Source organism: Mus caroli, unplaced genomic scaffold (genome assembly GCF_978045245.1).
Source record: "Mus caroli unplaced genomic scaffold, Mus_caroli_1 scaffold_19, whole genome shotgun sequence".
Classification (NCBI taxonomy): Eukaryota; Metazoa; Chordata; class Mammalia; order Rodentia; family Muridae; genus Mus; species Mus caroli.
The window spans coordinates 69,756,737-69,775,484 of record NW_028227274.1 but is presented as its reverse complement, the minus strand read 5'-3'; the positions used below and the strand labels follow the sequence as shown (position 1 = coordinate 69,775,484).

The 18,748-nt window shown below is 36.1% G+C and overlaps 1 protein-coding gene across 1 annotated transcript in view; it reads left to right on the top strand.

Annotated features, from left to right (window-relative positions):
- Window positions 1-18,748, top strand: part of Dcc (DCC netrin 1 receptor) — a 1,083,530-nt gene that overhangs the window by 850,757 nt on the left and 214,025 nt on the right. The gene's annotated exons all lie outside the window — the stretch shown is intronic.

The following is an 18,748-nucleotide window of genomic DNA, read 5'->3' as shown; positions in this document are numbered from 1 at the left end:
TCGCTGTCTGACTGATGAACTCTCCTAAGTTTAAAATGGCAGTGTTTTTATAAGCAAATCTTGGGGCTGTCACATTGATTTCGGGAAGCCTTGCTTCTCTCTGTCTTCTTTCAGTGTTAATGACTACCATGTGAGCCGAGACACAGATGCTCTCTCTGTTGGCTGAAGGGCAGAGGGCTGGTATGGCCAGAGGGCAGGGGCTGCCAGGAATGAGGAGCAATGAGAACCAAGGGTGAGGAGGTTCCAATTGGGACAGAGAGCAATTGCTCTTTACAGAGTGCAGTGGGCAGGTCGTTCACACTAGACACATGTGACTTTAGAGGAAAGAATACTAGCCATTGGGGACAGATAAAGTGCCATCTCAGAGCAAATTTTACTCAAGTATAACGTTCACAAAGTATCTAATTTCTTATTCTCTCTCTCTCTCTCTCTCTCTCTCTCTCTCTCTCTTGTGTGTTTGTATATTTGTGTATTTTTATGCATAGGCATATAGATTAATGTTTAGCTTTAGCTTCTTTGGTAAGATTGATAAAACACAACTGGACTTTCTTACATATATGTTACAAAGTAATAAGTTATCATTTTAACAGATATGTGATTTTAGTTTCCTCTATCACATTATATTAACACACATATATAAATTATTCTTCAATGTTTAAAATTGATAGGTTTCATGGTGATATTCCACATTCATCAACAATGTTATAGTTTTCCTCAAAAACAAGTTCTCTTCTATAAGTACAAATCCATTACACTATTTACCCTGGATAACTAGGGGAAGGGACAGAATCCTTCTGAAATCCTCTGAGTTGTAAAGGGCACTCTTTCTAGCATGATGAAGTTTTTTAAAAGGTGCTAATTTTACTACATTTCTCTTTACCATTTATTTCCTCAGGAAGATGTCAGGGATCAGTAGTTTTCCCAGATCTAAAAGATTTCTGCCCATAATATTTTTCTTTTCTTTCTTCTTTTTTCTTCTTTTCTCTTTTTTCTTTCCTTTTCTTTTCTTTTCTTTTCTTTTCTCTTCTCTTCTCTTCTCTTCTTTCTTTTTTTCTTTTTTTCTTCTTTTTTTTTTTGCTCTTGAATGTTTTTATTAGTGCATTTTAGATTGTTGAGAGATGATTTAAGGATGAAAGACTGTATGGTAAAGGTTTGCCAACCTGAAAAATGTTGTAATTCTTTGTCTTTTTTACCTAGGATGGGTTAAGCACTATTTTTTTAAACAAAACATGGGAGAACTATTTCAAATTAAACCATAATTACATGTGACTAGCTATAGGGCCTCAGTTCTGGAATTTTTGCAGAGCTTGTCATTGAAATGGCTGTTTTAGAGGCTTATTTAAAGAGATGCCTGTCGATTTAAAGAGATGCCTGTCGATCTCATCTCTGGTGTTTAAGGATTTAGAGGTTAACCTAAAACAATTAGAAGACAGATTTTTTTCAAATACCTATTTCTTACAGAGTTTAACTTTATAAATTGATGATGCAGAGAATATAATTAATTCCAAATATCATACAGCACATAGACACCCACTATCTGTTTTTAAAGAATGCTTTGTAATCTCAAACTCTATACATGTAAACTGTATCCAAGTTATTCATGGTGACATGTTGCTAAAGTATCATTCATATTTTCCAATAACTAAGGAAAAGATCTTCAGAATTTTATTTCCATTATAAGCACATAGCATTTTTACAGTGCTTCTTATTTAAATTAATTCTTTAGTTCTTTGGTACCTCATGCAATACATATAATGTCCAAGCAGCTGTCCAATCATAATGTTAAAAAACTACTTCAAAAAGCAGTGGCTTAAAGTAACAAATGTATACTGTTTTCTAGTCTCTGTGAGTCTGAGAACTTGGGTGGTTTATTTAGGAGCTGGAAGCTCAGCCTCTCATGAGGCTGTCATCAAGACATCCATTGGAGTCCCAGTCACAGCTGCAAGCTTGACTAGAGTTAATGTGCATCATAGCTCAGAGTTGATTGTTAACAGCCTCCAAGTACCGAGACGTTTGGTTACTGCCATCATTTTCTCACTGCATGGACCTTATACGGCATATCTTGTAACATGGTGGATTGCTTCCATCATAGTAAGACATGACAACTCAAGACATAACAGTTTCCTTGCCACCACCAGCTTTGCTGCATTCTTTATATTACAGTAAGGCCAATAGATCCTGCTCAGACAAGACCGACCATAAATATTAATTGTGTGGGCTCATTGTGCACCATCTTTGAGGCTGCCACCTATATTTCTTCTTTAGACAGCCTAAGTTTGTATCTTTTGAGGTAGTAAAGAATCATTAAGTCTGTTGTCTCTTTGCCTGTTTTACAGTTAACAGATACCCAACTTCTTTCTGTTCAAAGCTTCTTTTAGGAACAGGCCATCTGTGTACACGCCATTAACTTCACACCAATTTCTCTTGCTTTGCTGTGTAGTGATAAGATGTTCTAATTACAGTGTCTGCTTCCAAGTAACCAGTCCCTCAGCTACAAGGCTAAGAGCATCTTCCCAGAATCAACTCGTTAATGCATTTACATTACACAAGTGGTTAAATTGGGAAGGCAATCGGCATGACTTTCCAGGTCCTCTGCAGTACATGCTTGAGTAGCTGGGGTCATCAGGTGCTGAGATCTTTAGCTTTAGATCACTAGAGTTCTGAGAAGAATAAGTCTCCTCCATCTTATTACCCACACCATCATAAGAAAATCTACATTTGCATATTTAACAGTGACATGTCAGGGAACAATATACTATATGGACAGCTGCACTGCAGCTCTATGAAGTTGTATCACCTACTTCAGGTTGTGTAAATAAACTCTGATATATGCACATTTATGAACTCACTTTGCACTCATATTCCTGTCACAAACAATCACGTGACTAAATGAGATTAATACAACATTTGGTTGCAGGACAGATTATCTGGAGAAGGAAGGATTTAAGGAAGCGAGAGAAATGAGGAAAAATTTGGATGACATGCATGTGTCAATATGTCATGATAAAAAAAAAACATTACCTTGCATGTGAACTTAAAAATTATCAAATGAAATAATTTTAAAATAGGGTAGGCAGACTATAGGGAAACACTATCAAGTTTGCTAAAAAATATCAGATTATTTTATTGAAAGATGTATGTATCTTTTCTTCTAATTATTATTATAAAAATAATTTTCATCCATAGGATGACTTAGTAATCGACCTATTCATGTTTATGCATAATTGAAACGCTTTTTAGTTTTAATATAAATTACTTTATTCTTTGAGTTCAAACAAATTTAGTTATTTCTGAATGTTTTATTGGAAAACAAACTTCAAACAATTATATTTTCCTTTGTTTCCAAAAAGCTGCTCCCACACACAAAACTCGTGTGCTATTCTCAAGGAATGAATCCTTATATGAAAATAAATAAAAGATTCAACTGAAACATAAAAATATAAATTAACTCAGTCAGAAAAAACACAATTATTGATTAGATCAAAACCTTGATTATGAGTCAGTAGCAGATACTAAAGCAGGGATAATGACCCATTACTAAGTGGAAATAATTTAGCTTGATTATTCCTGCATTTTAAAGAGCTCCAAGATCAGCCACATGCAGACAAATGCTGCAGACTTGTGAATTAAATGCACTGATGTTATGATTATACTTAAGATCTCACAAATTCATTTGCTTTCATGGAGCCTAAAGTACACGGTCTTATGAATAATAATCATCCTATGATTCTATGTTCATGAAATGAAATTATAAATGAATCTCAGATTTCCTTTGAGTCTCTCTGTCTCTCTGTCTGTGTGTGTGTGTGTGTGTTTGTATGTGTGTGATGAGGATGAATATTTTTAAGTCTAATAGAACCTGATTGGTAAGATGAAGAAAGTATGAGATAGTTGGGGTTTGAGGAGATAAAATGCCATTAAAATAGTTTTCAAAAGAAAAACATGGTACTGAATTTGTAATCCTTGATCAAGAAATTGTTTGGCACTGGGTTCAGCCTTAACATTAAATAATATATTTCTTGGCATTGCCTGGGAGCTGCGATCAAGTTTTAGATTTACTTATCTTTGCTTGGGTTTTTGTGTGATTGAAAACCATTGTTTCCTCTCTGTGGCTGTTACTTTAATTCCTCAACTCGATCATTTTTGTCACCTTTTAAAAACATCATTCAGTTAAGTGTGGAACCTTTCAAGTCAATAGTGGTTCACTATACTCGTATGAGAAATTATCTGATTTAATTCATACATCACATGTGACCCTGGGATTCAGCCAGATGCCCGCCTCTGCACTTCACAGATAGAGATGCATTTCTACTCATAATACTGTGCAACAGAAGGGAATAAGTAGCACCCCACACAAGACTGAGGAAAAAGGTAATTAATTAGTGCAGAGGAAGGACATATCATCAGCCAGCAGTAAGACATTTAAACGGAATTTTTCTTATTAATATTAAAACCAATATTAGCATGGAAAGCTAGGGAAGACAGAGGGAAGGTGTGCTATATTTCTTTAAAGACACTATCAGATATTTATTTAATTTTAAGTAAAGCACAGATACATACATTCTTGTTTGTGGGTTGAAACTCCTTTATATTTCAGTGAAGGCCTTGTGTGCCAGGCTGAATATCAATTCCAATGATCATAGCATGCAATATCAATCATGCAGTATGTTCAGGGCCTAACTGTGATTGCTCCTACATCACAGAGCTTGCCTTTGTCAAGTTATAATTCTAGCTCTTAACATATTGCTTCATCATGGTGTTCTATTACAAGTGTTATTTTTGCAGATCATAGAGGGTTTGGTTACTGTGTGAAGGCAGCACATATCCTATGAGATTGAAGCATAGAGATTACAAGGTTCATTGCACTATTCTCCTCTCCCTTCTTTAGCATTCTCTGAACAGTATTGCAGCAGGTATTCAGCTTTTCTAACACATACAATCTTGAATTAAAACCTAGCCATGTATGTAATTTTAGATGAAAGTATGAACTAGTCAGGATAGTCTTTCAATGCCAAGAGATCAATTATAAATGAGCTATATGTTAATAGGATGTTAGTCATACAAGGTGTATGTAAGCAATTATGGTGGCACTAAGATCTTTGCCTGTCTTTGAAACATAAGCTCTTGCCAGGTGGTGGTGGCACATGCCTTTAATCCCAGCACTTGGGAGGCAGAGGCAGGGGGATTTCTGAGTTTGAGGCCAGCATGGTCTACAGAGTGAGTTCCAGGACAGCCAGGGCTACACAGAGAAACCCTGTCTTGCAAAAAAAAAAAAAAAAAAAAACACCCAAACAAACAAACAAAAAAGAAAGAAACATAGCTCTTGAATGGTATAGATGAATGGATGGACAAATCCTTGGGTCTTAGATCTGATTTGGGTAATCTCTTTCTTCATATTTTGGCCTTTTCAATTTTTTTTTGCTGAGGAAACTACAACTTTTCTTTGTATTTTGGGCTTCATTTTCTTCTCTCATTGCTCTATGCCTCCTGCATATATACATATACACACATACTTACATACATGCATCCATATGTATGTACATTTGGTATCTGAAATGTTCATGTATCATTTTCTTGCACTATCTTTCTGTGTCCTCTGCATTTGCTGTTCCTTCATACTGGAACACCTATTCTCCAAAAACCTTCCATAATTATATCCCCTCCATCTTATCCTGTAGTCTCAAGTAGAATAAGCATGACTTATTAAGAAATGTTTTACCGAACCTCCCTAAAGAAATGTTTACTCATTTAGTACCCCAGACTGCATTCATTCAATCTATGTCTACCCTGCTGCTCTGGATTTGACATAGCGTCTTATGTCAGTCATTTTCTATATCTCCGTACAAAAAAATATAAAGCTCAGTATAAATAAACTGCATTGGAGCCTTTGTGTTCCTCATAGAACACAACTCGATTGGCTGAATGAGTTTATTTGTATTTACCTCCAGAGGCTAAACATTTTACTACAAGAGTGTTCTCTTTATCTGGTTGTAATCACTGTTCATTGTTTCATAGGAACAATGAAAGGGAAGTGAGTTCTTACTTTTAAGTAGGGATGGATCTGGGGTATAAAAAGATTAAGGAAGGCATTAAAGAATATGTGACACTTCAAGGATCCTATGGTAATGAGGGATAGAAAGTAGCTAGAAGAAGGAAAGCTTTCTATGTATAATAAAGGCCACACATGTGTAACAAATATACATCGTAGACATTTAAGAGGTTCTGTTTCATGGAATAAAAGATGGACACTGATTTTGGTAAAGTTTCAAAAGGGCTTAGATGCCAGTGTCATTTGATTCTGTGTTTTTGTTATGGGCTAAGATGTTCTTAGAAGTTGTGTAAATGACTAAATTGGTAACATGTAACATTTCTTTGACAATATTCCCAACACATGAGAAGAAATGGCTTTCCAGTTCCATTCAGAAACTAGAGGCCTCTGTTTTCATTGACTAACTACATAGGTCCTTGTTATTCACTGTGAGTTCTCAGGGTCAGCCAGCAGCCCAAGTCAAAGCATCAATAGAATCCCATTTGGAGGCCAACCACCAATTTTCAGTTTCCATCTGAACCTCCCCCACCACCCCATTGATTCTTGTGTCCCACAGAGCCTCAGATCATTATATCTACACTGTAAAATGCATAGGAGAAAAGTTGTTCCCCAAAGTTTCAAATCGTGTCCTTTTCCTATAAACTCAAATACCCTAAAAACATGAGTTACAATTGACTCATCTAAAGGTCAGTAGTATGTGAAGCCTCCTTTGCTGCTCTGAATAGTGAGCGATTCACCAGAGACGGTTCTGCATTTTGTGGAAATGTGATTTAAGTAGAGAGTCCAACTGTCTTCCTCCAACTGCAGATGAAATTTATGTATTTAAAACCTATTCTTCGGCCTTGTTTAATCAGCTACCATCACTATCAGTCCTGTGAAGATCACATTTATCTTTAAGAAGTTAAGGAAAGTTTTCCTTTTCTCTCAGTGACTGCTATTCCCACATTATACTGACCTGTAGGAAAGTCAACACTCTCCATGTGTCACAAGGCTGAATTCCGCTGTCTGATTGAACACTCCACATGAAGAGAGTTGCCTTTAATTGGTTTTTAAGTGGTCAACGTTTTATTCAACATTTATTTACTAGCGTGCTTTACTGAATTGTTTTTCAGTGTAGCATGGAAAATTTGGATCAAAAAGCTTTTTATCAAAAGCTTTTGGAGTCAAGTAATAATCATATATTATCAACATTGTTACAATATCCAAGGCAAGACTCACACACACATAATAGATAGTTCTGAGTAGTGCTTTTGTTGTGTTTAATGTTGTGTTGGTTTCTACACTGTGTTAGATTTGGGTTGGCTACAGCCCTCTAAGTAGGTGCTAACAAAAGGTCTTCTCTTAGAGTATAGATGGCCAAATAATATGGATAATTTTAATTAACAATAATAACTTTTAAAGAATCATTTTGAGTCATGATAGCTTTTCTATTCAAACATTATATTAACAACACAAATGAAGAAGTTATAAGTTTATTTTAAAACCAAATATCATTTTAATGCATTAGTAAAACTAGTTTAAATGAATGGATATGACTTTCATAAATAAAAATAATATGTAAAATATTTTAACTATTTCAATAATTAATAACAATTCAAAAGATGGGAGGGATGATATTTATTTGTTCATTGATATAGAAACTTTATACTAAGAATATTTATGTATTTGTAGTTAAATTATAAACTTTGACATTTTCTTCTCATTTCCAAAGAAATGACTTACAAAACTACTGAGCATAAAATCTACAATGAAACCTGTAACTTCACTAAATTGGAGATCCTTAATCAATAAAAATCATCTTATAATATTAAATGATCTTTATAACTCCTCTTAAATACTAAAATTCCTATACATTTATTTTTATTTTTAAATATTTTCAACATCAGGCCATGTCTTTGTAAGTACAAGTGAATTCTACATCATCCTTCATTGTTCTTATTTTGTTTTGAAAACAGCTGTTATCCAATAATTTGGCTGGATGTGTTGGTATATACCTTTAATTACATACCTGGCAGGCTGAAAGAGAATGCTCTCTGCAAGTCTGAGACTAGTGCAGATTGCATAGTAAGTTTAGAGACAAATTGGGATACATAACTGAGTTCAGAAAGAAATTGAAATATATAAATGGTCTCAAAACAAAAAAAACCAAATAAACAAACAAACAACAAAACAAAAACAATGCCTAGAAATGACAGGGAGGCTTCAACCATGGTATTCCCAAAACCTGGCTGTCTTAATAGGACCTGAACAAGTTCAATATCAATAGACAAGCTAATGTAGGAAGGGAAATCTCATGGGAGCCATACCCAGAGGCATAGACCTACAGGCAGCTAAGGAATGCTGAGAAAAGGAGAAAGTTTTCCTTAGTGAATAGCCCAATTGGTTATTCAATGCCAAGTAGCTAGCCGTGAAATCATATCCAGGCAAGTAACACTGAATGGTCTTACCAGGTTGTATTTATAGTTGTGTGTGATAACAGGGGAAAAGAGGCCTTAACTTTGAGAAGATTCGGGGAACTCTAGAGAGGGAGGGAGGGGGCATGGAAGAGACTAGAGGAAATGATGTAATCATATTTTAATTCCAAAATTGATCAAAATAAGACAAGAATAGGACACAATATTTTGGTTCTGAATTGCCTGGAGAGGAAGAGCAAGGTTATTTGACTGTAAATACCCTCTTGCCTTGTTTGTCTGCTAGTTTTAAGATACACATAGTGTCCTATCACTGCACAGAATTACAGAGCTGCTGGAAATTGTTGGGAGTAACTGAGGCCTATGACTAAAGCTGAAGCTTTGCATTCACTTTGTTGATAGAAAGAAATGGGTCTAGGATACACCAAAGAAAACAAAACACCAAGGACCTGACTAAATGCAGAGAAACCTGGAAGGATAGAGTGTCACGGTTGATGATGGGATTTTGCTAGGGCCCAGAAGGCTTAATTATGGGATTTACATCATTATTGAGACCAGGGACATATATTTGCTATACAGAAATTGATGATACAGCCACAGAAACTGAGTAAAACTACATGCCCAGAAAGGGTATATTAAAACTTAAGCCTCTTTGACCAGGGCTAGAAACAAATAGAAATTGGAACTTGTCAAAATAACGGGATCAAAACTGGTTTAGACCCTAGGAAAATGGTATAGACGTTAAGAGCTTTTGTTGCTCTTGCATAGTACCTGTGTTTAGAGCCAGCACTCACATGGTGGCTCACAACAATCTCAAAACTCAAGTTTCAAAGACTCTGATGTCCTCTTTCGGCCTCTGTAGGCACTGCCTGCACTTGGTATGCAGACAGATGTAGGCAAATCGCACACGTGTGATATGAAAGCAAATATTTTATGAAATATATCTCTAACGGAAACCATAATCATTTCAACGCATAAACAGAAATGAAAACAATTTTCTAAGATGAACACTACACATGTGTATATTTCCACAAACAATATTTGAGGCACTTCAGTATCTCTGTAAGCCTGTGTTTTTTTTTCCCCTTCCAATTAAGTCATCTGAGACCTACTTGTCTGCCAAAGTTAGAAAACAAAGGTGAAAACTGAATTTGAGAAAAGGAGATGGTTGAGAATCCAAATTTACTCAGTCTCCTGGGGATTTGGGCCATGTCTCTCTGCATCTGCAGTACTTACCGTGGGATTTGGCAAAGCTGTATGTCCTATTTGAAGTGGCAATTTGGAGCCCTGAAAACTCTAAGTGAGTCATTTCACCAGGTACATTTCACTGTAAATGACAATCCGAGTTGCTGAAAAAACTTATTGTCCAGCATAAATGTCAGCAGTGAACTTGAGCCAGGAATAGAATTGCAAGCCTGTTTGCTGCTGGGCCGGGGCATACACTGAGATGCCTGGTTAGTAACCTTGTTCATCAATCTCAGGGGTCCATTTGCTTTGCCTATGGGGTGACCACGCTAACTCTTCTGGTCATCGGTTTCCTATTCACTTGCCACATTTGCTTGGGAAACGGGAGTACGACCTGCACATTCATCTACCCTGTCACTTTCACTCTGACTTCAACGAGCTGGGAGCTGACTTGACAGCAGATATAATTTTGACGAAATTAGAGAATCTCATGGAATGAGTTTGTCTCATCCAATTTCTGACAGAGATGTGAAAGAATCCCTTGCCTGCCCCATCTCTCCTTACCCTCACGGTCATGAGAAAAACAATGGAATAGGAGGCAATCCAAGCTCCTTTTCCAGGGAACTCTTTCCTCTAGCCATAGACTATTCTCAAGTGATTCCTTAACCATTTGCAGGAATAACACCCCCACTACAGACAGCCCCAGATTCAGAGCCTCATTGCAGAGAGTTAAGCAGCAGGTGTGCCCTTATCTCCATAGCCAGCACAACTTGGCATTATTTGCTGTTCTGCTCATTTGTACAGCCACAGCTATGATGATAGCTCATGTGATATTAATTTTTGCCCCCGAAGTTTCCATTTAAGGTTCTAGCGGGAAAGACAATAGTATGTGTTAACAAACAAAATTATTGGCTTTACTATGTTTGATGTTTTTGTGACAAATTGTTTTTCTTAATAAATAATGTTTTTTTTATAACTGTTATACATTCTTTTTATGTAATTCAGACTGGAATGGGCATTTTTATGTTGATAACATTAAGAAAAGAGAACAAGGAATGTGACTATTTCTTTTTTTATTTAGTTATTTTTCTATATTTTTCAAGATTTTTTTTTAAAATTTCTCAAATTAGGATAAGAAAAATCCAAAACACTCTGTAAACAAAATAGACTATTCCTTCTGTCCTTGGTTGCCTCTCAGAGGTTGAAGGAGTGTCCTATAGGACCCCACACCCTTCAGATCCCCCAATATACAAGGTGGGTCTTATCTAAGAGCTTCCTTCCTGTGGTTTAGCTATCAGAATTCAGGAAAGTACCATATAGGCTTCCAATAGAGGAAAGAGCCCAGTGCAGCTCTGAATCTTATGAACCACAACAATGAATAGGATAGTAAGATACCATTAGTGATACAGTAATGATGCTCAGCTCTCACTGGTATCCAACAGCTATCTAACTAAACTTAAGGCCTGCTCAAAAGGGAAGACATCTAGACAACTAGCTACCTACCCTGGATTAGTGAAGTCACATATCTTAGAAGAGAACTTAACAACTGTCACTTTATTAGATAAGTGCAATGCCTAACTGTACTCTAAAACCTATCTTTATATCCACAGATAAGTATAGCTCTCATCCCAGACTTTAATTCTTTTTCATTCACATTCTTGCCCAGCAAGAGAACCTTGTGTTTTCACAGTGCAACTGTTATCTGTATTGGTTAAGTATGATAACATACTGTGTAGTTCATTCATTCAGGAAGCTTGAGATACCATCCCACGGTAGGTTTTGTTGAATCAGTAGCTCCATCTTACAAGGAATCTTGGAATCTTGACATTCGGCAAACTGATAAAACACGATGTGACACCATCGTGTATTTATAAACAATGTCGGAACTTTGATTTCTTAACAACGCTTTCATGGCCTTCCCTGGTTTGCAAGGACCACTTCATAAGGCTGAGATGAAAGGCATCATTTCTCCCTGAAACTCTGAATTTCAATTTGTCGGGTCAGTTTTTCTTTGTAAATTGAAAAAGCTCTGATAACAATAATAGAATCAAACAACATTGTAACTTTATATGCATATCGATTGATAGTAGTCGCATAGAAAACAAGTTGAATCGGATAAAAGCATTGTCTTAAAGACCTGGCAATGAATTATAATGGTTTTAAACTAAAGTTGTCTTGTGTTAACATCTGGCTTGATGATTACTATATCCCCCTTTGGATAATCGTGAATAAGCATAACCAAGTGGATACAGAATCCAGCTATTCAGGAAGAGAAAGAGGGGGGGGATGGGATTTGACACTTAGTACAGAATTAACTCTGCTAGCATTTACAGTATAATCCTTGAAAGACTTAATTCTTTTTTGTAGAAGGTTTGTTCATTAAAAAACAAAAATGGAACTGTGAAGTGTGATGTACCACTAGCTGGGGGAGAATGCCGAGCAGTGGGAAAACAGTTACTTAACTGACATGACAATGGATGCCGTCTAAGCCATGATTGACTACTCACTCCCCAGGCTTTTCAGAAATGCTGCTAGGGAGAAGGACATAGTACCCTTGTGTAACACCTACAGCATGCTGACTTTGATAATTGCTGATTTATATAATTCTTACAAGAACCCTGTGATTATTTCATTATTTTTATGTTTTTGTCTGATGTTTGTTTTGTTTTGTTTTGTTTTGTTTTTCAGTTTGGGTTTAAGAATTCCTTGTTTTGTTTTTCATTCTTAGTTTAAAAGCAAGGTGAATCAGAATATAGTAATAAACGACATACCTTATTTTAATTCCACCATTCAAGAGGAAAACCCTGGCCTGGTGAACATTGTAAGACATTGCCTTGTAAGACAAGGTCACACCAAACACAAAACCAAAAACACACCAGGACGAAAAGTACCCATGTCTCTTATTAGCCATCAAGGGATGTCCAGTAGATCATAGATCCACTTCAAGGACAGCACAGCTTCAGTAGCTTTTCGTTTTTTTCCCAAATGTTCAGTTTCAGATTGGTTTCACTCCCCTGTAAGGTAGGATAGCATACTTTCTCAAGTCACATGAAGCCACAGAGGGGTTATAATCAGTACTGAACAACCTGAGGTGGTATCAAACTACAATATCAGTATGTTAGAAAGATTAAATCCAGTTTGGACATAATTATTTTTCCTTCTTATGGTGTTTTAAGTCCTGAGGCTGCACTGTAGCTTGATCTATTCTCCTCTCTCCTACAGTTGCCTAGACCAACTGTAGGACCAATAGTCGCAATTCACTTCCTTTCTAAGTCTAAAATACTTTCCTCCAAAAAGCTAACAAAACTAGAGAGACAGGAACTATGCTTAGAAAAATAAGTCTAGAGGGGATATTTAGAAATTTAATGATTTGTATAATTCATAACCAAGAGGGTTAAGAGTATCTCACCTTTATCTCCTCATTTGCAAAATAACTACAACATTAAAGACCATACAGAAAAGCTATGTTATATCTTTGAAGCTTATTATATTAATATATCTTATAAATATAAGTGATGTTGCATGTCAACATCACTCTGCACCATTCCTGCTATCCTTCCTTTAAAGACTAATGCTTAAAATGTTATTGTTTGGGGGGGGGGGTAAGAAAGCATAAAGTGAAAGCAAGGTATGTATTCTTAACTCTGAATTAAGGTCTAAGATGCACAGCAACAGTTCTGAGCCTCGAGTTATTGAATGTATTCAGGGAGCAAAAGAAACTTCTAATTAAACAAATGCCACTGGGTACAAAATTTAAAGGCCTGCTCTGAGTGACCCCAGTCATTAATCCTAAACAGAAAATCAATGTGTACAGAATGTTTCTTGATGGATTCTGGTCACTCCCTTTCCCAGTAATACTTAGCAGCCTTTTTGTATGATGTGCACAGCTCTCTGGTGATCAAAAGCAGGGAATACAAAAGAAAGGATCTGTGCATTAGCTCTGACCTAATTAATACAATGTGTCTATTTTCACAGTGGACCTGTAGGCAACCAAGCAACACCTTCCTTCCAGCAAATCAATAAATCTTGGGGATCATAAAGCTTGGGACATAAAATACCAGCTCCTACAGGGGTCTTTAATAATGCAGACCCCATTTTACCCAGTTGAAATATTTACCTGTGTACTAGCTTTTCCATGATAATCTGGGGTAGGTTCGGAGCTTGGCAAACTGAATATAAGTACAAGCATTCTGATTTACACAGTTAAGAACTTGTATTCTTTCTTTAATTTAATTTTTTTTAAATTTTTTCTTTTGTGTCTCTTATTTTTTTCTGTTTTCCTTTTCCAGTGAATTTTTATTTAAAAGATGGATTAAGGAAGGAGCTACTGACTAGAATAATATTTAAGGATGATTTCTCTTAGCAGTAATGAAGTTGAAACACTTACTGTAACTTATGATATCCATACTTAGGAAGTGAGTTTCAAGCACAAGTGCGGTCATTGGTTTTAGTCCCTTTAATATTTGTCTTCCAGCTTTTGTCGTATCATACAAGAGTTTTACTCTCTCTCCAATGAACACTCCACTAATTCATTCATTGAACATGAAAATAAAAATCACTCCAAATGTCTTAAAGCATACAAGCAATGGATGTGTTGTTAAAAAAGAAAGCATAAACAGCTGTTTTAAATTTGAGTAAATGAAGATAACCTCCATTATGGCTTGCACGTATAAATACATGTAACCATTCATTACATTGCACTATCAAGTTAATATGTTACTGACATTATAAACACTATTATACAATGCTGCAAGAGTTTATCTTAAGTTAAAACAATACAAAGCATATGACCAAATGAATAAGTGGGAATTGACATTGGAAGAAAAAATGCAGCCTATAAAGGCATTACCTGTATTCTTACTTGAGTTCCTGGTCTTAGGCAAGTAAAAAGATTGCAAAATCATAGTTTCTCAAAACTATACATATTTTCATGCCTACTTTCATATACATTTATCAATAAGACTGCAACTACCACACTTGCTATGAACATTCTGCCCTGATGTTTTGTTACACAAGAATCAGGAGTTTGGATAGTATTATACAAGTTTTTGTTCCTTGATTTTGTTAGAGCTAGTCAACAACTATGCTGTCTATAAATGCTTTAGCCCCTTCTTGTACCTTGTTTTCCATATGATACAATTGCTTAAAGTTGCATAACCATTGTCATATTAATTGTAAGGTTTGTATAATGTTTTAAAGAAACGATCTAGTCATCAACAGCAACTCTCTTCCTGGAATCTTTCTCCCAAATCTACTGTCAAGAGTTTTTAGGTTTTTTCTGTGTTTATAGAATTGTTAATTCATTAAACTTCATGTAAGTGAAGTTCTGTGGTGTGTTGTCTGTGACTGACATTTCATTCATACACGTTCATTCACAGTAGAACATGTATGAATATTCTGTTCCTTGTCCAAGCCTTAATGTTATTCCATCTTTTAGATACATTACATTTTCTCTGTACATAAGATTATTGACCCTTATCATATTTGCTGTCTTTTTTTCTATTCAGAATAAAGTTAATAATAAAAATTTTGTATATCTTTGCACAGTTACATATGTCAATTATTATGTGTATTCAAATAGGAAAGAAATTCTTAGTCATGATAATTTTATGTTATCCTAAGTATCCTAGTATGTGTGAGATGGTATTGTTCACCACTCAAGCTGCATTGAACACCCATGATAATTGACAATATGTAACTGTGCAAAATGTGTACAAAATATTTGTTACCATCCATGTACTGATACAAATTTCTCTACAGCCTCTTCTGTATTATTTTTGATTTATCCTAAGAATCCTAGTTGGAATGATGTGGTGTTGTTCACCATTATAGCTGCATTGATTCTGGATACTTAGAATAATGAAGAGTTTCAAATTAGAAATTGATATCAAACTGTCAGAGTTGGCGAAAATCATGAGAAATTTAAAATATTTCTCTTATCACAAAGAGAATATAAAATGTTGCATAATGGGTTCTTGTGGTTCACATTCCTCTGGGAAACAATTATACTGTAATGAGGAGAACTGAGTAAAGTTTTTCAAGTTTTCAAGAGTTATATTTTCCAGGATGTAGATGTTATCCTAAAGCATTGTAAACATTTCTTCAGAATAGCAAGATGGAAAGGTAGAAGTTTGTGCATTAAAATATTTGGTACTCTGGCTTAGTTTTACATACAGTAGATTACATCTTATTTTCTGTTCTAGAAAACAATTACTGTTCAAAACAATTGTTCTTAAATTTTTATTATGCCTAAAAATTAAAACAAGACTTTTAAAAACAATAAATATTAAATAATCTGCCACAAGAAGAATAAAGAAAAACAAACATTTGCATCCCTTTGATATGTGTGTGTGTGTGTGTTTGTGTGTGTGTGTATAAATGACAAATGAACACTGAATATCTCTATAACCATATGGCTACTAGCCCTTTGAAACAATGTCTGAGTGTATCTAACTGGCTAGGCACTCTGGACAGTGAGCTCCAAGGATCCACCTATCCCCTATCTCTTTTGTTGGTATTGTACATATTATGATTTCATTCAGTTTTACATGGGTGTTTAAAATCTGAACCCAGTTCTTAAAGTTTCTGTGGAAAGTTTGTGCCAACGGAGCTATCTTCAAAACCCCAAACCTTCCTTTTAAAAAACGTATATTTTTCATTTTTCCTTTTATTGAAAATAGATGATTTCCCATACAATATCTTGATTACAGTGTCCCCTCCACTCTTCCTCCCAGTTCCTCCCCACTGCTCCTGCTCCATGGCTCTGTCTCTCCTTGGGGGCAGAGTGGGGAGGGGAACAAGCTTCTAAGAGATAAGTACCAAGCATGACAAAATAAAATATGATAAAGCAAAACACATCACATCGAGGTTAGACAAGGCAACCTAGCAAAAGGAAGAGTTTCAAGAACAAACAAGAATCAGAAATATTTGTACATTCAAGTCCCATAAAAAGCTGAAAGGTATATTACACACTCGATCTGGTAAAGACTCTATGTTTATTGTTTCACTCTCTGTGAGGTCATATGACTCTTGCTTCTTTCATTCAGAGCAAGTCATGGCCTTGTTAGTCTGGCATTCTCTGTCTCCTCTATCTCTTGAGTTCTTTATCTCTCCTCTTCCGAGGTGTTCTCTTAGCTCTAGAGGGAAGGATTTGATGAAACATCACATTTAGGTTTATGTGTTCCACAGACTCTCTCTGTGTATAGTCTGGCATGGATCTCTACATCTGTTTCTGCTGCAAGAGGAAGTTTTTCTGATGATAACTGAGTAAACTACTATCTACAAGTGTAACAGAAATTTAGGAGTAAAATTTCTTCTAAAGATATATATGCACTGGGCATGGTGATGCACACCTTTAATCCCAGCACTAGGGAGGCAGAGACAGGCAGATTTCTGAGTACAAGGCCAGCCTGGTCTACAGAGTGAGTTCCAGGACAGCCAGGACTATACAGAGAAACCCTGTCTCAAAAAAAATATATATATGCATACATACCAGTAGAAATTGGTTTTATCAAGCCTAGAATTTGATTACCTATGTCTCTGGGCTATTTAGTCTCTTGTTCTTGGTCACCCATACAGTGTTGAGTATGGGTTCAGTCTTGTGGAATGGGCTTCAAGTCAAATCAGAAATTGGTTGACTACTCCCACAAATTCTGTACTACCATTGGTCTAGCATAGCTTGCAGAGGGAACAGATTGTGGGCCAAAGGTTTTGTGACTGTATTGGTATTTATATTTCCCCTTTGATAGCCTATAAAGTACCTTCTTACACCAAAGGTATGAGAAGATGGGGGTGAAGGCTTCATGCAGGCAGCAGCTAGACTTCTTCATGTTCAATGAGTTGTATGGGTTCGTTCTTAGCAGTGAGGCCCACTGTCAGGTTGCAGAGAGCAACTCATTGTTTTTGAAACACCCTGGGTTGTTTGGGATTTCTACTGGATCCTCTTGGCCAAGAATGCAATTGAATGCAACCAGATTCCAGTAATGGAAGCAAGCCCCATTTGGTGAACAGATATGACTAGATGGGACTTAATGTCCCCCATATTATGAGACCATATTATTGTCACTTTCATAGATTTTAAAAGGTTTCCCATTCACTTCAATAACATCCCTCAAATTGTTTCTCATGTCCTGCTGTCTCTCTGCAGTTCCCTCCTTCAACTCTATCACATTTTTCCCTCCTCAATTCATTCTCTCATTCCTGTCCCTACCTGTTCCCAATCCACTAGTAAAGTCTACTCAATTTCTCCCATTTTCTCTTATATCCTATTCAGTGTATTTCATTTTATGTCCAGAGAGTTGATGATTTGGATGTCAGGTAGTGATAATTATAGATCTATTTGCATTCTTCTACACGCTGATATCCAGCTTGATGAGACCTATTTGTTGAAGATGCTGTCCTTTTGCGAGTATGTATTTCTGGCTTCTTTATCAAAAACCAGGAGTTCAGAAATGTGTGGATTTACATCTGTGTCTTCACTTTAATTCCACTAATTAACGTGTCTGTTTGTATGACAATATGAGGCAGTTTTTATTACCACAGTTCTGTAGTGCAACTCAAAATTGGAAATGTGGGGATATCCTCAAGTAGTTTCTTTTATTACACAGGATTTTTATTTTTTACCTATACTGCTTTTGTTCTTGTTGTTTTGTTTTGTTTTATTTCTTTTTTCCATGTGAAATTGAGGTATGTCATTTTGAGGTCTATGAAAATTGTTTTGGAGTTTTTTCTGTGATTGCATTGAATTAGTGGATTGCTTTTGGTAGGATGAGCATTTAATTATGTTAATCCTATCAATTCATGAAACAGGAAATCTTTTCATCTTCTAATATCTACTTCAAGAGATGGCTCAGGGGCTAAGATCACTGATATCCCCTCCACAGGTCCTGAGTTTGATTCCCATTAGAGTTTGATTCCCATTAATTATTTCTCACTGGGCAGTGGTAGTGCATGCCTTTAATCCCTGCACTTGGAAGGCAGAGGCAGGTGGATTTCTGAGTCGAGGCCAGCCTGGTCTACAGACTGAGTTCCATGTCAGCCAGGGCTACACAGAGAAACCCTGTCACAAAAAACCAAAAACCAAAAAACAAACAAACAAAAAACA